Below are 27,964 nucleotides of genomic sequence, written 5' to 3' on the forward strand. Positions count from 1 at the left end.
TGTACCAGTAACCTAGTGAAATAACCTAAGAAAATATTATTTTTTTATTGAAGAATTAATATTTTTCTAAACCAGGCATTGTTATTTTATTTCCAAATCTTATTTTGATAAAGGTAAATGTCTTGTCATGTATGCCTCAACAATCATTAAACTACAAATATTGCAGTCCTAATCCAGAGAGTAATTCAACATGGAATAGTCTGGGACCTCATACACTTAGTAACTGTAATATAGGTTTGAATCAAAACTATTTTCTAAGGAAAAGCTTGACTGGCCTTGCCTACCTAATGGGAAAAAAGGAAACTGTAAGTTACACAATTCTTTCCGAGCCATTGATTTGCTTCCTTTCTTATGGACATTGTGAATAGTGTGCCTGACCTGGTTTTCCTTTTCCCATTGGCTGCCAGCCACAGGGAAGGTTATAAGTTCACCCTAGAATGTGCATTTTAAACTTGATTCCTAAAAAACAAAAACAATAAACTTCCTCCTCACCTTTGTTGTGATTCTGATATGTCTTTTAATTATTCTTTGACTTCACTTTTAGTTTTCGATATATCGTGTGTATTTTAATGTTTTCTTATAAATTCTTTTTTTTATGAAATAAAGTTGAATAGAGATGCATAAATGAGTGCTGGCTCGATAAGAAATAGTAAACAAAAAGGCAACATAGTAGCCAGAAGTAGTTGTTGTACTTCTTAATGAGTATTAACACCTTCAAAATATTTATCAGGAGAGACCATAATAAACTTATTACAACTGATGTTACTGGTGAAAATATCTTTGAAATCTCTCTTTTTTTAGAATTTCCCCTAAGCTCTTGGCATAGTGTGTAAACACTTTCCATGGTCGTAAAATTTTGTGGGTCATTTTGGTCTTTGGAAAAATTCCAAAGTGTTTATCATGAAGCCTTCTAGAGGCACTAATCATTAAGCTGGGTAATAACTTAACTTTTTCTTTTCAAATGTAAAGTACAATTTTAAATGAAAAAAATTTTAAAAATGTAATTAATAAACTGAAAGTATGTCCCAAAGAATAGCTTCAAAAGAGTTTTCATTTTTAGGATAAGGATTTGCCCTGTGAGGAGGTGTATAATTTGTATTTAATTGTTCTGATATGTTTCTTCAAAGGCATCTCATCACATCCCCACCCCCCACAATCTGAAGTATAAGAGAAGGCTCAGTGAAGTGTTAGTCATGGTGAGTAACACGTCACAAGGAAAATACATGTGGGCTCCACTCATTTAGGGGGAAATGGAGAAAGTTCTTGGCATTTCCCCATTGTTCTCTAACTCACTTAGATAGATGCCTTAGGAGAGATGTGAGCTATATAATACATGGGACTTCATACCTGTCTTTTGATTACTGATAGTAGTATCATGTGGTCACTTATGGGTAGGAAGTCTAACCATTTTGCCTCTCATGAAACACTATTTTTGAAGTTCTACTCATGTTCTAGGCCTTTTAATTGCTACTCTTGCACAGCAAGTCTATATGACTGTATGTTATATGTTTAATACCAGTGCTGTAGCATGCTTAGTATTGATAACTGGAAAGGACCTTAGAGGCTCTTCAGTTTTTTGGACTACAGGTAATTACCTGACTATTGGGCATACTGAGGTATATCATTAGAAGGCCCTAGGCTTTATATTGAATTGTATTCTTGTGTTGAGGTTGCTTTGAAGACTGTAAAACAAACTTAAATCATATTGGGAAATACTTGAGAGGGGGATCCCAGCTCATCATAGTCCAATTTAGGGCGAATCGAAGAGACCACAGGCATTGGCAGGACCAGGAACTATGCCAAAAGATACAAGGTAATGATGTGAGCCATATGGCCCAAGATGGTTTCCATGTCTAGTTTCAAGAATAAGATGATAACTAATTAAATATATGAGAAAGGTTAAGCTCAGGCCATGCAGCTGCAATTCTTGTGATGGATGAAACATCAATGCAGTGAATGATGAGCTGTGGAGAGGGGCACCACTATTAAAAAGCTTATTCTATGAAGAGGGAGTGCTGAGTTATATATACAGTTGACCAGGCTGAATTTGAGTTGCCTAGTGAAGTGTTTGTCTTTGGATTAGATCAAGTAGGATTGAGATGTTCTTTGGCACCAACACCACAGTGTCAACACTGCACCATCGAATGTACCAAGGGAAGTGATCCTGGGGGCAATGTAACATACACTTTGACAGTTGAGCAATCTGAGCCCTAAGGGATGAATGATTAAATTGTAGGAGCAGAGTTGGAAACACTAATAGGTCTCTCTCGACTCCCATTTCTACTCAGAGCTTCCTGTCCAAAGCAGGAAATCCTCTTTGGGAACTTTCCCAAGATTCAGAGCTTCCTTTCCATGATCTTGTTGATGTTGATAAACTCTCCTAGACTCTGATTTGTCGAGATTTCCTTGTAACATTCTGAAACACTTGTGATCTGCAACCATTTTCTCTAATTTCTATAAAAGAGTTCTGCCTGCCGTAATGCTCATCCCCTGGGCCTTGTATTTCAGAGTATTACCTGGCCTACCTTTTGCCCTCCTGTTTCATAAACATCAACTAAAAATGGGCCATAATTGAATAGGAATGAATGCTGATTAACCCTCACCTATCCTTCGCGGTATTTTGTTTTTAACAAATTGATTGTCACTACTTATTAGCAACTTATTTTTGAAAAATGTCTCAGTGGCTTTTTCTTTATTTTTAAAAGAAGAATGTGAGAAGGGATGAGGAGTGGGGTGTACGTAATTTGGGGAAAACAACTGGTGAAAAGGGAAAAGAAGAACAGCATTTACTTGTGTTGTTTCTTTGGGGCTCTTTAGTTTTCATTCCTGCAAATCCATGTGTGGTATTTGTGGATAAGATCATCAGCTTTAATATTGAACAGACATGTTTTAAAATCCCAGCTAGATAACCTCAGGCAAATAACTTCTCTAGGATTTTTTTCCTTTTTCTGTAAGATGAGGATAACAATCATGCCTATTTCATAGGACCATTGTGAGGATTAAATGAGCGGAATGAAAAATGCTTAGATCAGTACCTGATATTTTAGTAGATGCTCAATATGTGTTGGCTATTATTATTATCTTGTGCCCTGAACAAGTGGATCTGCTGTCCTTTCACAAAATGTGCTTAGAATATGGAGGTTGAGGAAGATGAATATATAAATATTCCATCAAATCTCTGTTGAAATTTAGAAAATCATATTGCATGCAATGGAAGATGTGGCATTTGGCTATAAAAGATTCATCAGGCTTCATTGGAAAGCTCATTTGAAAGAAGCTCTCATACTTTGATTTCTTGCTATAATATGTCTGGAATCGACACAAAATGGGAGAGCTCAGTCTCCATGATTCCGAGTGGCCATGTGTATGCTGTGCCTCCTTCCTTTTCATGCATTTTCCTCCCTCTGCAACTCTGATCATATGGTCTGAATTGAATTTGCCATATTTTTAAATGACTCCATTTTCCCAGCCACCAGAATGGTGCAAGGGTGAATGTTTAAATCAACCAGGGTAACCATAGTTCTTTTAAAAGCAGCAGGAGATTTTGTGACCCCACAGGGGACATTTGACAATGTCTGGACATATCTGTGATTGTTAGGATTGGGGGATGCTATTAGCATTTAGTGGATAGAGGTCAGTGATCAGCATCCCACAATGTCCAGGAACCTTACAACAAAGAATATTTCAATCCAATATGCCAATATAGTTGCTGTTAAGAAACCCAAGCCTAAAGAATTCTTCACCAGCAACTGGTCTATGAGGGTCTTATATCCCAAGGCTATAATATAAGACAGTGATTTTCTGGAACCATGCCCTTCACAGCATGGAGAGAGGGAACTAACGTTGATTTTGTTCAGTTCCATTATTTCAATTACTTTTAAAGCAGTCCCAAAGTTTCCTGTTAGGACTTGTTAATGGGGATAAATAAATTCTCTTGTTTAAAGTAGTTCAAACTGGATTTTTGTCACTTGTAACCTAGTAGTTCTAAAAAGTAGTTATGTGTACTGAGACAACTCTATCCAATTAAGGATAATGCAGACAAATTTGAGTCAGTTCTGGTCTAGGTGTTGTTTCAGCTCTGCCACCTATTAGCTCTCAACCTTGGACTGACTATTCAATCTCTCCAAGTTTTGGCTTCCTTTTCGAGAGGAGGTGCAGTGATACCATATATATCAGATATTGAGACATTTAAAGTGCTGAGCCATATTAAGGAATGATTCATTATAAAGGAAATACATTTTAGCATTTCTTGGTTGCCTATTATAAGATATTCTTGGAATTTTGGATTTTTGATCCAAGTCTTGAAATGCAGAAAAAAGTCTGATTTGAACTATCAGAAATAGAAATGCTGGAAATATAAAACATTTGATATGGTAAAACTGAAAAATCCTCAAAACTTGTGTCCAAATAAATATGCTGATTTTTTCTTCTCGTGACATGAGGAAGTTAGAGAATTGATCATGCATGCTGCATAGTAATTCCTTATATTTAATGTTGGTAGATACTTTCATTTTCCTTGAGATACATACCTTTAAGAGTACAGAAGTAGGTAATTTGATTTCTTTTGTTTTGTTTTTAAGTTTTCAAATTACATCTTTGTAATGGCAGTGTATCTCCTCCTTAATGCTTCCTTATGAATCCTGGGAGAAAGTAAGATCAGATAAGTCCAAATGGCTTCCTAGGAGAGATTCATGAATGTCTGTAGCACTGGAAATGAAAGAAGAAAGCCTGGCAAGACAGCACAGAGCAGTAATATGCATTGGAGTAGATCTAATGACCTAGCCAAGTACACTCTAACATGTGAAGCCATAAATAATAAGGAATTTCCACAAATGATTTGCTTATAATGAGTTTAAATGTTTGATTCAATCACATTAATTGGGTATATTTATCTCAAGCTATGAAGCAATATGCTTCAAAATTTGGGGTTTGCAGTGGGCGGGGGCGGAAATTGTTCTCTGCATTCTGAATGTGGAGATAAATTCTGCTCAGACACTTCATGTCTTATAGACATTTCTTCTTGGAGATGCCTTCATTTGAGGGATCTTAAAATTATAGTTCATGCTCCTAAAAATGTGAATTTGTAGCAGAGGTAGCTTGATATAGTACAGTAATTTCAGCAGTTGTTTCTCTTGTTCTTGCCAAAAAAGACCTGACTTTTGAAAGTTTTTTAACTGAATTTTATTAACTAAATAATAATTAATTAGTTTCATTTGGGTTATTGCTGGTTTTCCACTTGAGCATGAATCCCAATTTAAACCAATGATCCAAGTTTATAACAGTATTATGAAAATGCATAAATCATTAATTTAGTTGTAATGCCACTGCATAATGAAATTAAGTCAGTAAACAGGCAATAAGCATCATTTATTGCTCTGGGCAACTTCAGTTTAGTCTCATCTCTCTGCATTTTGGTCAGAATGGGCAAGATTCTGTTTGGACAGGGGTGTCTTCTGGACTTGTGGCAGATTTAGATCCACCAATCACATCCCAGAAAATCCTAGGATGGGATAGCTTGTTAGAGTGCAGTGAATCTTTTCCACAATCTTTTTGGAGCTTTGGGACAGCGCAACAGCATCAATGTTACTCTTCTGAGGTTATATAATTCCAGAGAAAGCAAAGAAAGCTGATTTTAAAATTTGTTTTCCACAACCTTACTATGAAAAAATTCTGAGTGAAGTTCTAGATCTACTGAAACTAACTTATAATGTTTGACTTTTCCTTAAGCGAAAATCTTAAGTCAAAAATCACTGGTTTAGCAGAATACAAAAAAAGAGACTAGTTGAGAACTGTGGCTGTCATCCCAACCCAATTATATAAATATACCAGGTCATCTGTGGCAGCTAGTCCCATCTCTCAGTAAGTTTAGATCCATTTAAATGTAAACAAATAGGACATTAAGCTGAAGATATCGCTTGGCCATTCCCAGCATTGAAAACATTACCCTTCCTCTGGGTGCATCCTAGAGCTGTAAATCAAGGCTGGAAGCTGTTCTTTGTTGTTTTCCAAATAGACTGTTTTGTAGGCATTTTCCCCTCCAATTATGTTTATTGAAGTAAGGTTTGTTTACATTACTTTTATTTATTTTAAGGTTTATAGATTCAAACCTCTACAAATATGGTTTTATACCAAGACCACTATGTAGGTATTTTGCTGACTGCAGATTACCTTCATTTATTTCACTGTTTTATGGAAAACCACACAGAAATGTGACCTGTCCCAGATTCCTTAAAGAACTAGGTATAGGAGGGGAAATTTCCTCTCTTACAAATAGTGTATCCTGAACTAGTTTATATTCACTTACAGTGCTCTCCTTAGGAATGTCAATCTATACTGCATAGTCAGGAGCTGTTGAAGTAATTAAAAATCTTTTCCTGCTTTTCAAATGTAGGAGATCATAATTAATAATATTTTTATTTTTTTCTCAAAATTATTTTCCTCGAAAATGTATCAGTCTCAGAATAACCCAGAGTAGTTTAAAAATGCAGACTTTCCGAAGTAAATGAATACAAATAAGTTTTTTTAGTTTTATTGATGTAACATTGCATTACATTATATAAGTTTAATTAAAAATGAACACACACACACACTGCAATAAACTCACCACTAAATGCCCAACCCTATTCTTCACCATATAGTTCACCTCTTTTACCCTATTAACCCTCCTCTCTTTTTCCTGTCTGGTAGAAACTAATTGGTCTTGTAGTCTAAACGTTTGTTTTATTTTGTTCATCTGCTTGTTTGTTTATATTCCACAAATGAGTGAAATTACATGGTGTATACCTTATTTTTGAGGTACATTCTAATTAAATCATTGTTCACTATCTAAAGGGTTGATACATATTAGCACAGATCCTTGGAATATCATGCAGAATGGAAAAGAAAAATAATTTACCAGCTTTTTGGAAATATTTATTAACTTCTCTAGCATGGTAATCAGTTACAGTAATGTATCTCCTAAAATAACTTTTATCTAAACCTCTGTTCAGCATACATTGTCTCCATTCAGTTGTCTCAGCAACACTAAGGGTAGGTATTAGTTAATTTTGTGGATGAGGATACTGAGGTTAATGGAGGTTTATCAAAATGATTTGCCAAAATCCTCACAGCTAGTGAAGTAATGGGGGCCGGTCCTTTTTCCTATAGTAGCATCCATATTTGAACCGCCATCTATCTTACTGTATTATAACTTCCACTCTATTCTACTTGTCCGTGATGGAAAGACTTCCAAACAATCATGGTTTCTTTCTACACAGGCTCCTGGTATCATTTCTCATTGGCCATGTGGCAATGGAGAACAAGTCAGACTCTTCTGTGATGGCGATCAGCCTCCCTGCTGCTGTTGCTCCTGCGGCTTTCACACTGGCTGTTGTGGCTCTTGGTTGCCTGTGACCTTGACATCTATCCTTACCATCTCAGCTTTCTTTAATCACACTCTTTTTCTTACCACAGTTGTTTGAGGACTAGTCATCTGTCCTTTGAGTAGTGCTCTCACAAGCCTTTAGCCTCCTGAGGACTAAGAAGGAAGGCTCTCAGAAGTGGGTGACATTTGGAAAAGTAGGCAAAACAAGCCCAGTTATTTCTGGCCACAAGAAATTCAGTGATCCTGATAAGATAACAGAATTCACTTGTGAAATGATTCTGAGACTGGAGAAAGGGAAGTTTTGCTTTCCTGTTCTTGGGAAAGCTCACCATTACACCTTTCAAGTTAGAGCTTAGATGGTGTTTCATTGGCATCAGCAATAACTAGGCTAATTTGTTTGGATGTGAGAGCTGTGATTTAATATTTAATGAGAAATTTATAGCATTGATCCTCATCTCAAGCTTAATAAATGAACTCAATTCAGATGAGGTGTTCACTTTGCTGTCATTACCTGGGGCTTTGGATAACTATAGAACCCTAGTGCTTTTTGCCTCCTCACTAGCCTCATTTGTATTTTGCTGACATTATTTTAGCCTTTAAATTTAAGAGGAACTGAGCTAAAGCATCTGATGCCCACAAAGTAAATATGGTGTCTTGAATGTTTAGAAATACGAGGTTTGAATCTCAGTATTCACATAATGTCTTTACTAAGTGGGCAAATTTTTAGCAGTGTTTTGAAACCTGACTGTGGAAGTGTAGTCCCTGCCATGACATCGTTGAGATGGACAGAGTCAGCGTGGGTGACATGGTCCTTGAATTAGAACACAGAGGTGCCCAGGGCATGTGTTTCAAGTTTCTTAAGAATATTAAAGTCCTCTAAGTACTAACGTTCTCTATAAATGTATACTTCCATCCATATGTCTTCTAAATTTTTTTGAAAAATATGTTCAATTATGTTGAACTGATTTTGTGTTGCTTAATTTGAATATTAATATTTTAGACCTGAAGCTTTGGGATAAATTAATGATTGCCCACAATCAATAGTGAAACACTTACAACATTAGTTATGTCTTTATTTAATGGTATAGTGAGTATCCATAAGACACACTAAACCCTAAAACTATTTCACTAACAACTTAAATTTACCTGTGTGTTTCTTCTTCATATTTTCCTATTATCTTGCAGAAGTAATCACTATTTTGTTTATGTTTATTGTTTCCACTATTTAAAATATATGTGTGTATGTATATATAAAAAATATATATGTGTGTGTTTTCCCTATATATTTAAACATTGTTTTTGAGCTTAAAAAGAATCATACCATGTGTGGTGTTTGGGACTAAGTATTATGGCCCCATTTAAAAAATACTAATAGGTAAATTTGAATTACATGAAAGCTTGAATAAGTGTGTTTGTGTGAAAGATAACCCAAAAAGGAGGCATGTGCTGTCAAAGTAAGTTTGCCTCAGCCACAGGCTGTTTCAGACTCCTGGCCCCTGTTGGGTTTTACAATAGCAACCAGCATCACTGTGATCAGAAGCAGCAGCAGAGCAACTCATTTTTGCCGGCACCCACTAAATACCAAGCTTTATGTTAGGATGACTTACTTTCATTTTCATTTGGTTCTTCTATCTTATAAGGAAAGGGTTATTGTATTTATTTCTGTTTTACAGATGGAAAAAGTATGACTCAGGACAGTAATTTTCCACCACCATACAACTAGCAAGTGGAGGAACCAGATTCAGAGGTAGGTGGTCTGAACAAGAGCTGGTTCTGAAAGGAGAGAGAAACCTCCAGTCAGCCACAGAACCCACTTCAGGGCATCAAGTCTCTTTTTTTTTGTTTGTTTCATCACCCCTGCCCCTTATCATCCCCCCTCCTCCTGATCCTACTGGAAGGTCAGCTTACTTCCTCATCGATACAATTGGGCATAATGGTAGAAAGGAAAAAGAAAGGGGTGTGAGTGTGTGTGTGTGTGTGTGTGTGTGTTTCTCCCCTACAATCTAGGGCATCGAGTCTCTTACCTTCGAAAGAGGAGGCCTTGCTAGGAATTGATGCAAGTAAAGACCCATCTCCCATTTGGTTTGGGAGGGACCGTGTAGCTGAGAAAACGCTAGACTGAGAGTCCTGTGTCCTAGATTTTGGTCTCAAGTCACTAGTCAGTCTTAAGACTTTGGTAAGTAATTTAACTCTTTGAAACACTGTTTCTTTCTTCACACAGGGTTAAAGATATCTAAACTATCCATTTCTACTGAATAGTTATTAGGATCAATTGATATAATGTGTGTGAAAGTTAGGAAATATAAAATTCTTTACAAATATTCAGTGGAGAGAATGATGACTAAATTATTTGTATTGAGATAACTGGGATTTTTATGTCAGGCAAAGATGTTTTGTAACCTTTTCAACACCTTCTTTTCCATCCATTCAGCTTTCATTCTTTCGTTTTATGATTTCTTTCCTCTTTTTCCTACCAGGTCATATTAAAAGATCTTACTGGGGTGGGATGTGGAGGGAGAAGAGAATCCTGAGAATACTAACAAAAGAGGGAAGGAATTCAGGCTGTCACTGAGATACACGACTCAGATCAGACCTTAGCCTGATATAAAGTTATTTCTCAATCAGTAGCTTTCCTGATGTTAGCAAAAAGTAAAGACACCTGAAATTCAGATTGCTTTTTTTCAACCCTCAAATGCCTATGGAGGTTTCCAGCTGTCTTCGAATCATACCATGTGGTGGTTGGAATTTCAAGTGCTTCTCCGGAACCCCCTACCTGCAAACTGTGGGCAGCTTCCTCTTGGCACCACGTCAGTGTAATTTGTATATGCTGATCTCCTATCGCCTGGGGAGTGAATGATGGAATATTCATGCTGGTGACCATTCATTTTCCCTCTGTGAAAAACCTCTGCTATCATCCTCTTGAAAAGCAGTTATGGAATTCTCCTGCTGCTTTTGTGAGAAAAAAAATCACACCCAAATAGAGTCCAGAAAATCCATTTTCTAACTTGAATCAGATGCTTGGAGTGGATCCTAGTTGAAGCTACGAGCCTTTCCTGTGATCCTCTTTTGTTGGTTTCAACCCCCAGCTGAGGACATGCTTGGCTTTCTGTTCCAGGAGCTTTGTCTTACAAGTTAATAAGTTTGTCAACTCAAGTGCAATGCCGGGGTTTATATCTCACTTTCTAATATCATAAGACTGATATTTGGATGTCTTTGAAGGACAATTTAGAATGTCTGGATTACTCTAAAGGTGTCTCATTAAAAATTACAAGATCAAAATCACAGAAATTAAGAATCAATTTTGAATTAGTAAATTTGTCCCTCAGATTGAAAACAACCTGATCTGTCATCATTGCTTTAATGTGTTTATAGTCTCAAGGGAAACTTGTTAACCCATGTTCAGCAACTTGCAAACCCACTGTGGTCTAGCACCATTGCTCTTGAAATTTCACCTGCCACCTCAAACAAGTATTCAAGGGAAGCACAGCTAGGATTGTGCTGTGTGTTTTCTGCAAGGGTCACATATCAGTTTGGGTTTCTGAGACAAATATCTGGATGGTGATAGCATATTAGGGAAATGATCCTAAAATCTAGGACTGAGGTAGAAGTAAAATGACCAAAGGGAAAAGAATAAGCTAACAATAACAACAATAATAAAAGGTGAATTACTGACATGGCCACCGTGGGGTGATTGGATTCAGTCCCATCACAGTCTCTGCAGGAACTCTACCTCCAAAGGACAAGATTTTAGGTCAAGCATTCCCTGAATCCTCTCCCCATTGTTTAATGGTGACCTCCAAGAACGTGAACCACCTTTTCTCTGGTTGCTTGTTCACATGAGATGATACAATCCTGAACTTTGGAGGAAGCCCTGTGACAGAAAAGTATAGAGAAATTGTAGAACATAAGTGATGTGGGTCTTCATCATGTGAATGCATCTTGTCCATGGAAACCTACAGCTACCCAGAAATAAGAGGTGGCTTGAGGGGATGTGATGGTGGCTCCCAAATGATCTGCCACTGTCCCAAAAGCTCTTCAAATAAGGGATATTCAGATTATCCCCAAGATGAAAGGGCAGTGAGGGGAGAGAAAGAAAGCAGTGCAAGAAGTAGAAACTGCCTAGGAAGGAGGTAGAAGTAGAATGAGTAGCAAAGTAACTTAGATGGGAGAGGCAAGGTTCAAGGTCATGTGTAATATACACACCCACTGGGGGTGTTCACCACTCCCCATCATGTATATCTCTTTTCCCTGCTCTACCTTAGCCATGCTCCTGTCTTAACTTGGAAACCTCTCTTGCCAGCAATTTCTCTGTACAAATCCTGTTTGACCTTCACAGCATCAAGATCCTCCCTTGATGGTTCTTCATTTGGCACACTTCATAGCCAGGATAAATCCCTCCTTCTACATTCTTAAATACTATAGTCAATTCATATTTTCATTTATTTATTCATCTACTCAACAACTATTTATTGACCACCTAGTACATGCTTGGCATATAGACTATTTTTCATTTGAATTAATTATATCTTATACTAAACCTTCTGAATCAAGGGCTGTGTCTTAGATCTCCATGGCATTCATCCTCAAACTATGGTTCATAGACCAGCAGTATCAGTATCCCCTGGAAATTTGTTAAACATGCCATTTCTTGGTCTTATGTCAGAAGTGCTGAATCAGAACCTCTGGGGTGAGCACAACATTCTGTTTTATTAAGACTTCCATGTGATTTTTGAGGTTCACAGTATTTTAAGAATCAGAATATCCCCTCTATTTGACCATAATAAATAATCAATACATTTTTGTTGATTCGGATTAGATTTCATAGGCTGGTTGGAAGTCCTGATCTAAGCACTTTGGTTCTTAGAAGTAATGAATTCTTTTTGAATGCAAAGGCTCAAATGAAAACGGACCCTTCCATGTACCATAAAAATGATGCATTCACCCACGAGGCAGTGGGCAGCATGGGCTATTCTCAGTTAATATGCCACAGAAGCATTTAGATAGAGTGCTGGACTGCTAGCAAGAGTAAGCTGCTCTTCTGCCCTGTCCCCAGCCAGAGGTCCCTAGGACCACATGCCTGTCTAATGTGAATGACAAGGTCTGTATGGGTCAGTGCTTCCTTGGTGTTCTTTGTGCCCTGCCAATCAGTAGGAGGGCATATCCAGTTGATACACGGAAAAGGGTGAGCCCTGCGGAGGGGGAGAAGCACTTGGGTGAGTCTTAAACCTCAAGCCTGTCATTCTCTGGTTGGAGATCAAGCTCTTTGAGCAATTGCGTCAAAATGGGTGATTGATGATGCCACTTGTCAGTGTCCCAGGAAGTCCGGGTTTGTACCCAGGCTCTTGAAAAACAAGATCTGGCCCTACCAATTGCAATGTTTTCTCTCCTATTGCAACTCTGGCTTCACAATCCCTTTGTGCCAGGGAATGGGAAACCACACAACTTTTCACACCCTCACACCATTTATGACCCATTTTACAAAGTATGTCAAAGATGCTTTATAAATGAGAAGCAACTGGAAAAACTACAATAACCTTTGTAGTTTCTAGGACAAAGGTCAGGGAAGAACAGGCACTTTCTCCTGAGTCATAGGTTGGGAGGCTGCTTTGCTGTAGCAGAATATGTCTCGTAGTTGCTGCTGCACCGGCGACCCGATGATGCATTTTGGAAAATCTACAGGAGCGCTGCAGGGGGCATGTCCTGTGGCTAAGAATGTTGCTTTCAATCACGACTCTTGGCATCTACCACCAGATGGAATCATAGCAATCTGTAATCATTTTCAGAGGCCATTTCTATCCTCTGCCTGGGAAGGGAGATTCCATAAAAAGGCAGAAACAGTTTACCAGTAGATGCAGGTGGTAAATCCTCACCTTCTTGAAGAAATGCCTGGTGGGGCCAGGGGAACAAATAGCTAAAATCAGCCAGGGGCAGTGCTTATTTTGCCCTGTCATCCCTCTTAGAAAAACACTTAACATCTTTCTCAGAAAGGAATCTCTGTACTCCCTTGTCCCTGTTAGTTAACTGGGTTGTATTGTGTCCTCAGATTTGTGGTTTTCATGACAAGATAAATTAATCTTTACTAGCAGATGCACCCCAAATGCGGTACTCTTTCAAGTCAGTTCAGTAAGAATTAATTGAGTCCTGCTACATCAATGGTTTTCAAACTTCAGTGTGCAAAAGGAAGTTTAACTAGAGCATACAGAGAAAACAGAACAAGTGAAAATTTATTAAAACAGAGTCAGCAGACTCTACTTTAAATAACTGAAGTTTAATTTTGATAGGAGGTGGTGGTGGGACTGGGGTGGGGTGTACTTAAAAGGCTTGATAGCTGGAACTTTAATCCAGGTGAACCTAATGCAGTCTTTATATCAGACAGTGAGGAACCATGTATTAAATGACCATTCTTTTAATGGTGGTCACCTATGTCCAAGGGGAAGACTCTGCTAGCATATTTCCACATTGTTGTAGGCTTGAAACCTATAGAATGTTGTTAACCAATGTTACCTCAATACAAATTTAATTTTTAAAAATTCTCATCCTACACTTTCTTAGAATACTAATTTGACTGATTTTCTGCCTAACTCTGAATTGCTTGCTCACAGTGTCTTTGAGCTCATCTTCCTCATCTGGCACTCTGAATATCGGAATTCCTCAATGCTGTGTTTTAGATTCCTTCCTCTTCTCATCCTCTGTGCTTCTCCAGGGCAATATTATCAGTTATATCCATTATCTCCAATAATCTAACTTCCAAAGGGTCATCTCCATGGCAAAATTCTCCTCTGAAGGCCAGACTCCTACCTATATCTATCCTATTTGCCCGCTCAATTTATTCACCTGGGTTACTCTAGGTTGGTTAATTTACAAGTCCCAAACTAAACTCATGGTCACCCTAGAACCATCTCATTCTCCAGAATTCTTTGGTTAAGTAGAGAATTAAATGAGTATGTCAGAAGACTAGGAGGTTCCCTAATGTCTTCCTCTACCTCCCTGACATGCTTTACCCAACATAATCCATTTTCTCCCCATGCACTGCCAAGTTTTGCCTCCAGAATATCTCTTATACATGTCAATGTCTGTTTATGTCCTTGGCCACTATTCTAGACAAAGCTACCATAATGTCATGTTTAGATTGTACTGATAGCCTATAATCTGGGATTCTTCTATCAAATCTGGACTCTCTCCTTCAGGGATTTCCTAGTCTTCAAAACATTCCCATTTTCATCCTTAATCTAAATAAAGAATAAAATCTTTAACATGGCCTATGAAACCTTGACACCTTGAAACCTTTCTACCATATAACCTTTAAATAGTCTATCACTTCTGTCCATCTTATGTCCTCTTGCCTGTATAAATCCTATATATCCTTTGATCTCAGCTTAAGTTACTTATTCAGGAAAGTGCTTCCAAATGCCCTTCTGAGCTTATCATATCTATCATATCATAGCTTATCATATCTTTACTATACTTGTGAATAAAACTATATTAGAAATTCTACTACTTTCATTATATGTCTTAGTTTAGATATACATTAATGTGATACAATCATTTGTGATAGGTTTTCCCCACTAAATAGCAATCTCAATGAGAAAAGAGACCATGTCTATTTTTTGTGTACAATTATTTCTCCAGTGCCAAGTACGTAACAGGTCTGTAATAAGGAGGACTCAGCAAATATATGAACATTTGCTTCACTTGTATGTTAGAGTAAGGACCCTGCCTAATGTTCATCCTGGTGTCCTGCTGATAATTTTAAGACTACAGCAGACAGACAATATCCTGAATCACTGTCATTCTTTGTTGCCTGGGAATTTAGGGGCTTTTATTCAGAAAACTGCATGACAAAGTCAATAGCACTATTTGGAGAGAAAGAAGGAAAGAAAGCTTAAAGGGGCCCTCTTTGAAAATTCATGGAATATTACTCAGAATTCAAAAAAGATAAACACATACAATTTGCAGCAACATGGATGGCGCTGGAAGGGATCATGCTCAGCGAAATAAGCCAGAAAGAAAAAGAAAAATACCGGATGGTCTCACTCATAGCAGGAATCTAGAAAACTTAAATAAGGGACCAGGAAAATGAATAACTATAAGAAAGTGAAAATCAAAATCAACAAAAATCTATGAACCAGAGACACTCTATGGGGAGTAGGGGGCAGGAGGGGAGGGATTGGGGTCAAAATAAGGGGGTTGCAATTGTATGGGGAATATAAAAATAAAATTTATTATAAAAAAATAAAATAAAGTTAGATTGTAACAATAAAAAAAAAAGAAAAAATTCAGTGTCCACTTAGGATTTCAGGGAAAAGGCATGTTTTAATATACTAGTGGAGATCCAGAGTAGATGTGCCATTTATATTCTACAAGACATAAAATGGATGGTTACTTGTATTTTTAATTTATCTTTGTTTTGAGGGAAACTGGCTTTCTAATTAGAGTAGCTTTTTAATATCTTTTTGATCCATGGCAGGGAGAATGAAAGTTAGTGCTTGGATACTGAGAATCTTTGAGACACTGTACTATTTCTTTTGATGAAAAAGGACCCATGGTTATACTTTAGAGACTATGTTGGCAGTCCCAAAGGTCCCGTTGCATCTTCAGTAGAGTAAATGTACAAGAGAGAACTGCTGGAGGGAAGCATGGAGTGACATCCAGAAAATGTAACAATTTTTTTTTTTTTTGGCCAGGCATTGTGTAAATTATATTGTCAGTTTGTCCTATGCTTCAATACCAGTTTAATCCCCAAGGCTCAAGAGTTTAGTTTGATTTGGAAGGTTTTTACTATCAGCTCAGGTTTGATTTTTGACATCTCATTTTGGTGAATTGAAGGATTTTCACTGGAAAAGGAGTGAGAGGCCAAATCCACTGAATTAGTTTGGTCCCCACCATCCTAGACATACCTCTGAATTGGTATTGAATGACTTGTATTAATTGATTTTCTTGTTCCGTTCTGTCAGCCATTCTCTATTCCTTGTTACGTGATATCTGTATTCTCGGTTAGTTCTGAGAAAGAAGTGCCCATCAGAACTTCATAAATGCATAGGTACCTATTAACTGGGTCATTTTTCAGAGGAGCTTTGAATGAAACCACTTATGTGGCATCAAAAGACATAAGTATCTGAGGGAATGTGCTATTGGTTGGGAGGTGCTAGATAGATTGAAAAAAACTTGAGTTGCACTGTCACCCTTGGGTCTACTGTTTTCTTCTTTTAGGATGAAATTGTGATTTTTTTTATATTGAATCATCAATAATTCCTGGGGCATCTTACACTGATATTCATAGCTTATACATTTAGTTATTTTTTTTTTTTCAGTTTGAATGTGCTTTCTTTCACAGACTCAGAAAACACTCTTGAAGCCTTTAAGAGACCCTGAATTTTATTTAATTTCTTCCTCTGCCTTTTGAAGGGAAGTATTGGCATTTCGAAAGAGTTAGGAAAGTGATATTTTTAAAATCTATATGCTGAGCACTATGCCAGGTACTTTACATATGTTATCTGACTTGCAAGTGTTTCTTTATACTGTGATGGTGGAAATAAAATAGACCTCACACATTCTGTAAAATTTTTCTCTGAAAATAACAAGATAAAGGAAAATAGACTTTAGGATGACCACGCAAAACATATTTGGCTTTGTAATGCAAACACTAACAATCCTAATTTAAAAATACTGAGTTAAAATAACACAGACTCCATTTTTTTTTTAAATGGGAAAAAGTAGCTGGTAGAATGGGATATAAAGAGGAAGGTGTTTAATAAATACCTTCAAAGCACAGCAAATAAACATGGAAAAACTAAACCAAGAGGCAGAATTTGGGGGTAAATGAACATAATGACTTGTACTATGTTCTGAAATTTTTTGTATTTAGCTGTGTTGGTATATTGAGCATAAAACTGTAGTTGCTTGCTGCATCACATCATGTGATGAGAAAAAAATGTCTGTAATAACAACCTGGCTTCTGAATTATACTTGCATAATTCCTCTGTTTAATAACCACAATCAAGCCCAATAATAAGAATGATAGATGTCTTTCCAAAGGTCACTCAGCTACTTAGTGATTGCTGGACCAGTGTTTATTCCCTAATGTAAATTATCTTTCATTTCTAAGGGAGAAGGGATTCCTTCTTTGACTTGTCAAAGTTATTTTCCATCAAACTAATGAAAATCAAGTAGAGCACCATACTTGGAATTCACCTTTTGGAATTGGAAATTTAGCCATAAAATAGGTCTAGATCCAGCTTAATTGCCTTTGATTTTAGCTTTATGTTTTCTCCAGAGACTCAAGACTTGTTATAGCAGCCCATAAAGCTAAGATCAGACAGGTTGGATAATTTGCTTTCCACGAAATGACTGGCTTTTTGTTTCCAGTAGAAATAGGTGCATTGTTATATTTGAGATGTTTGGAAGCCAAGCATTTGGAACTCTGTATTATGTGATATTATACCATTGTATAAAAATAAGATATGAAAAATTACCTAAATGCCACAAAATGATACAGAATAGGACTTTTGTATAAAAATGGTTTATTTCAAAAAACCATGCCTGCACTTCTAGTTAAAGCTAAGATAAAATAAAGGAGCCTAATTTTGAGCCCTAATTACTTACTTTTGCCTGAGCTCATATTTTCTATCATCTATGAGAATCAAGGTGACATCAGCTTTTTCTGTAACATTGAATTGTGTCAATGGTAGTACCTCTTTCCCTAGGTTAATTATGAAAACTCTTTAGGGAAACAAAAAATAGTTCTGCACAAATTAGTTCAAAATACTCAAACTGAAAGTGAAATGACTAGTATAATACTAGTATTCTTGAGTACTAGTAAGTATCTTTCTCAGGCTTTGGTTATGTCTTCAAGGGATTTTTTTTTCCCTTCAGTAATATGCAGAATGAAACAGTACATATTAGAATGAGAAAAAGAAAATTCTTGAAAGTTTGTGCTTAAGCATGAATTTAGATGGGTTAAAATACCTATCAGAGAGACAATCTTTGAGAGGCTGAATAAGGACTCTTGGGAAAGAATTGGGGCATTTTTTAAATGGAAAAAAAAAAAACCCTGAACAAACTATCATTAGATATGTTTTGGCCTCTCTGGGCAAGCAAGTGTTGGTTAAGTCTCTCAAAGCCACCCTGTACTTCTAGAAGGATAGTCTTTTACATATAAAGACCTTACATATAAAAACTTCACAGAGGGCTGATGCAGTTATCTGGAAATTTCAACGAAAAAACTAAATCCCTTCCCTCTAAAAGCCCAAGAAAATAAGCAGAAACAAGGAGAATTGAAAACCCAGCTAGAATGCAATTCATTGCTATTTTACTGCTTTCTGTTGGTAAATTTTTTGGATTTTATTGGTACTTTCCTTCTATTGTTATGACAAATAATTTTCTCATTTACACAATTGTATTGAGTTCCTAGTGCTTGAACATTAGCGTGGCAATGTGTGGTACAAAGTCTCAAGATTTGATTTTGTTGTGTTTTATATGGGGGTGGGGAGTGGATGTGGGTTTTAAAGTCAGTATTTTGAGATCATAGCTTCTTAGCAACCTAGGTTCCCAATTGTGCTTATACATAATACTTTAAAGACTCCAAAGTAATGGAATTTAATGTAACAAATAATGAATTCCTACATTCATTCCAATTATCAATTTGTAAGAAGACATCAGAGATGAATGATAAGGAAAAATATTCCAAAATAACTTACCAAGGGCAATGAAGATCCACTCTATAAATTCCAGACCATTTAGGAAGGTTTCTGCTTAGAGTCTGGAGAAGAGGTAGAAGGAATAGATTTGAAAACTTTAGCTTTTTCGTTGCCTTTTTGTCTCTATGTTCATATATAAGTGATATGAGAGATGTTGATCACATTACTTCAGGTATTACTTTTAGTCCAGACTAACATATCACATAGTTTCCCCCCATACCAAATTTCTCATAAGGAATCAGAGGATCAAGAAATGACATGATGTTTTTGTTTTCCTCATTCTCCTAAGAATTACTTGCTTTTGTAATAGGCTCCATTTTTATGGCCAAATAAACTTTCAGTGACTTCGTAAGATGAGACTCTAGGCACACTTCTTGTTTAAATTGCCCAAATTGCTTGGATTTCTACTGCTTTGTCTCAGAGACTGGTCCACAGGAGGCATGACCAATGACTGTGCACCCAACAGGAAGCTCAGTGGTTCAGTTACAATCTTTCTGTCACTCGCAGTCTAATCTATACCAAACACTGGTCCAAAATACAAGAAAAATGCAAATTGAAGTGATTAAAAAACACTTTGAAGCCTACTTGCTGGTCACTAACATGTACCAAAAATGAATCAAGTGCCACTTAGCTGAGAACACAAGTTCCAAAGCAGAGGAAATCTGGGAAAAGTCAGAGAAGCCATGTCTGTTCTGATCTGAGTAATTATTTCAGCATTCTCCGTTATAGTTCCTTCTTGACATAACAGAAATTATGTGGTATGAGTGAAAGTATACAAAACAGGCAAAACTCATCATTGGCACCAAGAGTCAGGGTGTGTGGAATTATTCCAATGGCAGTACCTCTCTGTTGTTATTGAAAATAATTACTCACAGTAGTTACTATGAATAGTAATTGGAAAAGAGTATGGGAGATTTGTTTCTTGAGCTGATGGGGATTACACCAAGGTGTTTACTTATGGAAAATTCAACGACCCACTTAAGTTTTGTGCATTTTGTAAATGCATGCTGCCTTGTTAAGCATACAGGGATGTGGATAAGGATGTGGATAAGTCATAGTACAACAGTTTTTTTTTTTTTTTTTTAATGTGGTGCAAATCCAAAGGCAGAAACATGCAGTGGCTCGAAGAGTTTGCAGGGTGTGGTCCTGGGGGACAAGCACAAAACCCTGAGGTAGGAAGTGATCCACCACATTTTCCTTGGGGTTGCAAAGTGAATTGAATATTAATTTCAATCCCCTCTAACCAGGGCAAGCAAGGTGGCCAGTATTAACAAGACATAATTTGAGTGTTAAATTTTTAATGAATTCATCTAATATTTAATGGATTCTAACCACTAGCAGACTAGGGTGCTGGGGCTGCAGGAATGAATGCAACCCCACTCCTTTAGTACTTGTATTCTAACAAGAGACTCAGGCCATAAACCTGAAAATAAATTAATGTAGAGGGAGTTCCAGTGGTAAGTGCTAAGGAGAGGAAAGCATCAATCATATGAGTGGGGTAAGAGGTGACAGGAAGGGGAGTAGCTTGTCAAGCCAGAGCAGTGAAGGAAGGTTTCTTAAGAAGGTGACAAGTGGCGCCAGACGTGAGTGAGGTGGTCCCTGAAGGTAAGAGGGGAGCATGTTAACGAAGCAGCAGTGGGCCGTGTAGGGTGATAAAACTGCACAGAGAACAATGCCACTGTCACAGGGCAAGCAAGAGGTCAAGAAGGAGGGGCCAGTAGGAGATGATGTCAGAGCTGACAGGGTCCTTAGAGCATCCAATAAAAGATTTTTGAGACAATTTGGAGTAAGAGGAATGACATGACTGTATATTCAGAGGCTCACTCTGGCAGCTCCACTGGGAATAGACTAAATGGAAATAGGAGCAGAAGCAGGGAAATTTGCTTAATCTAGGTGGGATTGTACCAGGTAGTCACAATGAAAGTGGTGACAAGCCTGCAGATTCTGAACACGGATGGGCAAGGCTTCTTGACATTGATGACCTGGATATGCAGTAAGACAGAGAGGGAAGAGTGAAGGATTAATCCTAGCATTTTAACCTGAGCAGCAGCTGGAAGGATAGAATTGGCATTCACTGAGAAGGGAAAGACTACAGGAGCAAAGTTTTTGATGGGGGCTGAGGGCAGGAAGGAATAGGGAGGGGGAATCAGGAGCTTAAATCTGCACATTTTCAGTTTGAGAGGTTAAACACTGGAATATTGATATCAAGTAGGCTGCCACATTGATCCATCTGGAACTCAGAGAGCAGAGCTGGGCTGAAGAAATCAGGCAAGGAGACCAAGGAATGTAGATAGAGGTAGGTGAGAATCCAGGAGCTAGTGGAGGTTGGAAGCCAAATTAACAGTGTTTCATCAAAGAGAAACTAGTTGCTTGTGCCCAATACTGTTAAGTCAAAATAACTGAAGACTAAGAATTGATCATTGGTTTTAGCAATGTGGGAGGTCTCTGCCACCCTTGAAAGGCTCAGCTTTGGCGGGGTGCAAGGAAGAGAGGTCTTTTACAGAAGATTCAAGAAAGAATAGGAGAGACAATAGAGGCAACTTTTCCAAAGAGTTTTGCTATAAAAAGAAGAGAAATTGATGATTGCTGCAGGGGAAGGAGAAGAGGGGTTACTCGGTATTTTCTTATGATGCAAGTAGAACAACGATCAAGTAGAGAAGAGAAATCTGAGCATGAAGGGAAATGAAGACAACCACTGTAGCACAGGCCTTGAGCAGACTAGTGGGAATGGATTGTAAAACTCAGGAGACCTCACCTGGGAGCTTGGAAAATACAACCCCAAATAGAGAGAAGGTACAAGATGTAGACCCGCTGGTCATTAGAAGGCAAACAGTGCTGGGATCCATGAATAGAAGCACACTGAAAATATTCTTTGTGTGAAAGTTTATGCCAATGTTACATTTTCTGGAAACGTTAAATTTCTGAGAAAAGTTAGTCTTGTACATTATTCAAAGTGTTTTAGTAGTCATTTTTAGGGGAAGGAACTGGCCAATAACTGATTATAAGACACTCAAGGAATGCCAAGTGTTTTTAGTGAAACGTTTTTCAAAAATTTTCATTTTTATGAGTAAAGATGTTAAAGCATCTTTCCAGTCAGAAAATACAGACAACATCCTATAAAGTGATGATAAGTCTGCAGACTGTGTTATTTACTTTGGGTATAAAGGTCCGTTCCACAGAAAAAGCATTGTTTTCTACAGAAGTTTCAGTGAAAAATACAAAGTCACACATTAGATTTATATAACTATTTCTCCCTTTTTTTACTTACTATTTTTGCTAACAAAAATCAAATGATACACATAAACACAATTAAAATACCCCTTTACCATCATCTGCTGGTCCAGCTGTCTCTTCAGAGATAACAGCTGTAAGAGGTTTTGTGTATCTTCTGATCATTTCCCAGTGTTTTTATTCAATATATGCACAATGTGAACAATTATACCTATAGAAACAGAGTTTTCTTATATATGTGTTTTTAAAAAGTAAAAAGAAGAGATGTAATCTATGTGTTGCTCTTCCATTTAATTTGTTACCTTGACAATATGTCTTGGACATCTCCCTATGTGAATCTATATAGAATGAACTATCCAACCTTCTCAACCCTTTGTTAACATGGCAGTGTATAGAAATAGTATATTTCCTTTTAACCATGCTTCTCTTGAAAGTTATTTAGGTTTTTCTCAATTTTTTTTTTTGTTGTTGTTGCCTAGTCAACAAGCCTCGTGTCACCCTCCTTGGGCACCTGTTCAATGGTTTCTCTGAGTGGAGGGGGAGGCAGGCGGTGGAGTACTCATTGTGGGGACACATTGCTAATCTAACTGCTGATGCTGAAATGCCCTTCAAGGTGATGTGTTGCTTCCACTCTCACCAGCCAGGTGAAAGAAAGCTCCAGTGTCCTCGTTATGTTACTGACATTTAATATCATTATTTTAAGTTTTGCCGAGATGTGAGAAGCAGTATTTCAACATTGTCCTGAGGTGCAGGTCTGACGTCAGTACTCCCGAGGTTGAGCAACTTGACATTGTTCTCACTTCTGGATTCCTGTTGCTCACGTTATTGCTTTTGACCATTCTGCCCCTTTGATTGAAATTTTGGTGATCATCAAAGTCTAGAAGAGCTTCTGAGCCTGTGATTCCAAGTCTAAGAACAAGTCTCTTCCTTCTATCTTGACTACTTTCAGCTTCATTGAGGTATAATTGACATACAACACTCTAAGTTTAAGGTGTTTAATGTGATGATTTTATATACATATATTTTATGAAGTAACTGTCATGACAATTTAGTTAACACATCCATCATATCACACACTTATCATTTGTGTGGTGAGAATTTTTGTGATCTACTTGTGATAATTTTAGCAAGACCTGCTCATCAAGATGGAATAGTTCCCAACTCTGAGCTGTTCATGGCTTATGCCTGCTTCAAGTGAGTTTTCTAACTCGTTGTTATAATAATCCTATAAGATATATTGTGCTTTAGCAATGCCAGATCCAAAATAACCATCCACTGTGTTAATAGTGAGACATAACCAAAAGATATTTTCCTTTGGTCAAATTTCCTAGACCTCAATGTCAAAAATTATCCTACCAATTCTCTTTAGAATCTACCAGATGTTTAAAAAGCATAATGATAATACAAAAATATTAAATATGCACCATTTATTTTTAAAATCATCCCTAAAACTGAAATTTTAAGTGGTTACTCAATGCTGAAAAAATATCAGAAAGTAAGCTATGTCATAAAGAGTTAAAATTAAGAACAATAGAAAAAATTATTTAAGGATTGTTGCTGCAATGACCCATAACTGTGGCTCTCTTACATGGAGCACTATTAGCATTAAACATTCTTGTTATTCTAAGAATTTTGGCTTGAATTTACCAAAAAACTACCTTAATTATCAGCTTCATGATGGCAATGGGATTTTGACAGGACATTTATTCATGTTTCCTGCCTAGATCACAGCTTTGAACCCATGGTCAAAGTCTCATCTCAGTGTGGAAGTGTTGGTAAGATTCACATAATAAACTTTTATCATTATTGTGGCTGAGACATCATTTTTCTGTCAGGCTGTGCTGAGCAATCTCATTGAAAATGAATGTTTTCAAAGTAGTATAACTATTGTTGGGGAGAGAGAGATCTATTTGGGCAGTTGTAATTACATGTTGCCATAGTGACAATGGACAGACAGAGGAGACTTCTCATGCACTTATTACTTTCCAGGAAAATTCCCATCTGATATGATAATTGTCAATGCTTGCTGTCTTCCCTGGGCCAAAGGAGAACCTGACACATTATCACTTCACATATTTTGATTGCACAGCCCTTAATCCATTTTATTTGCAGTAGTCATTTCAGAAACATATCAACAAATCTGAGTAAAGGCAGCAAAATTAGAACTAAGTCATCCACTGGGATATGACATTTACCTCTAACTCCACAATATCTGGGAGAGAAAGATAGAAAGCTTAGGGCCTCCAAAAGCCCTCACTTGATTTATTCAGATTTTAAAAGTATTGTGATATCTGTTTAATTATATATATATATATATATATATATCTCACTTAAATTTTAGCACAACCCTAAGAAAAATATACATGCAACAAGGAGCATGAATCTAGATCCATTTGAGTTGAGTAAAGGAAATCAGAGTCAAGTGACACAAATGAATGTTTCCAACAGATGAAAATAACTTATGGTGATTTTTCAATTTAGAAAATAGAACTATGAGAGACTCTTCTAGAGTCAATTTTCAGCTCTGCCACTTGCTGGTTGGAAGACCTTAGGCAAATTTCAGTTCTTTCATGTCTGAAATGAAATTTCCCTCTAGCTCTAATTCTTGATTACTTATCTAGAAAAATCCTCCCCATCCAACTGTCCCAAAAAATAGGATTGACTGAATCAGGACTAAGCGAACTTTGTGGGTGACAGCCATGTTCCATATTTTAGTCGTTGTGGTGGCCATACAGGTGGGTATTTTTGTTAAAACATATGCTGCTCATTTAAAATTTATGTATTTTACTCTCTGTAAATGTGCAAATGATGTAAAAAGTAAAACTTACTATTCTGAGTCACATTTTACTCATGAGGCAACTGGGACTTGAGAGGTAAAGTGATGATTTGCTCAGTTCTTTGTGGGAACTGGAAAACCTATGTTATCCAATGAGAATTACAATTTTATCTTTTGAAAAGTAGTAAGATTTTTACCATAACATTAACTATGAGCCTAAAGCTTTTGCACTTACTACATTAGAATAAAGCAAAACAAAAATGAAAAAATATTTCCACATTCTGCTCTGTTACAGGCTCATTTACATATTACACAGGTAACTAGCAATGAATTTCTGCTTTTTCCTGAGGAAAAGCAGAGAGAGGCTGTCCAGCGGGGAACATCATGATGAGAATCCCAATAGTTTTTCCTTAGAGAGGTGAAACATTTGACATAACAGTGTTCACTGTCTGTGAAGCAGTTCCAGAGCACTCCCTACACGGATTACCAAGCATCCTGTTAAAAACACAGAATCTGATTCAGCAGGTCTAAATTGAACTCTGTCAATTTGCAATTTTTGCAGATCCCCAGCTGATGATGACAGCTCAGGCCTTTGGACCACACATTGAGTGGCAAAGATGAAGCTTTCAGAGCTGAAGTCAAACTTGAAATTTACCCAAGGTCTCAAACTCAAGTGACAGGCTGAAATCAGGACCCATAATTATGTGATTTTATAGTCTTCTTTCCCCTCATGTAAGAAACAAAATAAGAAGGCACATTTATATAAATATGTGGAACCAAGGAGAAAATTTACTAGCAGCCATTATTAAACTGCTTGTTTAAAGTGATCTGAATGTGACCAGTTAGTTCTTTTTTTAATATCTGAACAGTCCATACACTAAGGAAGACAAAAGTTGTCATAACATGTTAACTGGAACATTTGAATATCCTTTACTGCATTCCATCTCCAGAAGTGAGTATAGCGGTAAAAAACTACTTGGTGAACAATAAAGTTGGAAGAGACTCTAACACTATGAACAAATCATATAGTTTGTAGTGGAGGTTGCACATATTTCTGCTCTTCCACAGAATGTCATTTTTTAGCAACTCAAAACATTTGTGCCTTTAGTATATATTATTTTCCTCTGCATAGAACTACTCCAAACAGTGAATGATACAGCAGATAGTTATTAAGAAACTATTGATACTACATACCAGGCTCTGTTAGAGAGATTGAAGATACAATAATGAGTAAGTGGAAAGTTTTTACCCTTAGGGAACGTTTACTTTAGTGAACAGCTGATATCGTTTCTAAATCTTTTTAGTTATCACACAGTGTTCTTAAATCACTTCCTATTTCCAAAATAGCTTGTCTGTCTTTCACTGCATTTTTAGTGTCTTCCTGATGAAATTTTTAGGAAGACAATGTAATAGACAACATGTTTACAAATTATACTTTGGAGTTAAATTACCTTGGCAAAAATTACTTCTATGGCTTTTATTTTTCTATTTAATATAATTTTTTGCTTTTCTTTTAGTGTACAAACTGTTCAGATTTAGCAAGAAAGAGACCTAAATGAAAAAAAAAATTGATTGAAAAGCTAGCTGATTTGTAATTGCGAACTGGTATTAGGTGTAAACAAACATATAGTTATATGCTTAACAAATCAGAAGAATTTGAATTTGAAAATAAACTTCAACAATTTCCTTTAAGCAAAAGACATTTGAGGCTAATAGGCTAATTATATGTTGCTTGAGGAAGGGAAATATTTCCTTCAACTGACTTATTGATTTGTTACCTTTTAACAAAAAATTATGCTGGTCTAATTACAAAGAAGTGTTAGAAAGCTAATAACTTCAAGCTTGGCCGTCCGTAATGGAAGAGAATGATGAATGGTCTAACAGAAACATGCATCTGTGAACTTTTAACCAGAAATTGAAATACCATGTTGATAATGGAAGACCTTGAAAAACTCTGACCAATTTTTCTTTTTATATAAAAGGGATGTCAAAATTGTCTGCTAAATGGTATTGTAATTGGGCCCACAGTGTAGTGATCACTTATAGCAATCACTCAAAACAGCATTTATTTGTCCTCTGGATTAATTTTTTAAAACGAAATTCTTGTTATTCTAATATACTCATCAGTGAAGTACTCTGTCACAAATTTGTCCAAAAAACAATTTCTTTAATGGTTTTAAAGGTCCTGAAGGGCAGCATAATCAATAGATCAACATTAGGAATTCTGGGATATCAAGGTGGATCACTAGGTACCCACATAAAGCCCTCTCCAAACCCCATCAGTGTAGGAATTAAAGGAGCTTTCTAGTTGGGAACATATACATTGGTAGTAAGACTTTCACATAAAATCTTTGGGGAAGAATTTATAGCACTGGTACCATTTGGAAACATGAAACCGTAGCAAGTCTGTAAAAGCTGTTAATATTCCCATTCTTTACAGTATTTTCTGGTCCAGTTATTGCCTCAATTGGCTGATACACTCAGAATCAGATTTCTTTCCCTGGGGCAGAAAGAGCTGTGATTTTTGGTTGATCTGAGGGTGCTTCTGGGGGTATTGGAGCCCAGGATGAGCAGAGCTTGTTAACACCAGAGATTCCAAATACAGCATTGAAACTGGAGTGGCCTCCACAGCTCTTCATTGAACATGTGTGTTCCTGGTAGCAGAGGATCAGAGACTTGAGAAGGATGCAGAGGGCAGCCTGATTAGCCCCTGGGAATCAGAAGTAGGACTAAGTAAGTTTTGAGACTTAAACATTTGGTTTGAGGAAGAGAATGTTGTTTCTATTTTGTTGTTTCTGTTAAGGGGAAAGTAAAAATCATCTACAATTCCACTACCTTTTCTCCAGAGATAATGACAGTTAACTCTCAGGTGTAAATACTCTTAGAAGTGTTTCTTTC

General features: G+C 37.0%; 1 protein-coding gene across 9 annotated transcripts in view; it reads left to right on the plus strand.

Moving 5' to 3' along the window:
• The window catches only part of LRRC3B (leucine rich repeat containing 3B), a 277,752-nt gene that overhangs the window by 23,136 nt on the left and 226,652 nt on the right, over positions 1-27,964 (plus strand). For 4 of the 9 annotated variants that reach the window (XM_054692861.1, XM_054692864.1, XM_054692862.1 and 1 more), the window contains exons 2-3: positions 1,128-1,196; positions 9,037-9,110. The gene's annotated coding sequence lies outside the window, so the exon portion shown is untranslated. Of the gene's footprint in view, positions 1-1,127; positions 1,197-9,036; positions 9,111-20,163; positions 20,232-24,014; positions 24,066-27,964 lie in introns of all 9 variants that reach the window. The other 5 variants (XM_037525340.2, XM_054692866.1, XM_054692867.1 and 2 more) reach the window with 2 other exon arrangements.

The sequence above is a fragment of the Talpa occidentalis genome, unplaced genomic scaffold, assembly GCF_014898055.3.
Source record: "Talpa occidentalis isolate TD23 unplaced genomic scaffold, MPIMG_talOcc4v2.1 talOcc4.10, whole genome shotgun sequence".
NCBI lineage: Eukaryota > Metazoa > Chordata > Mammalia > Eulipotyphla > Talpidae > Talpa > Talpa occidentalis.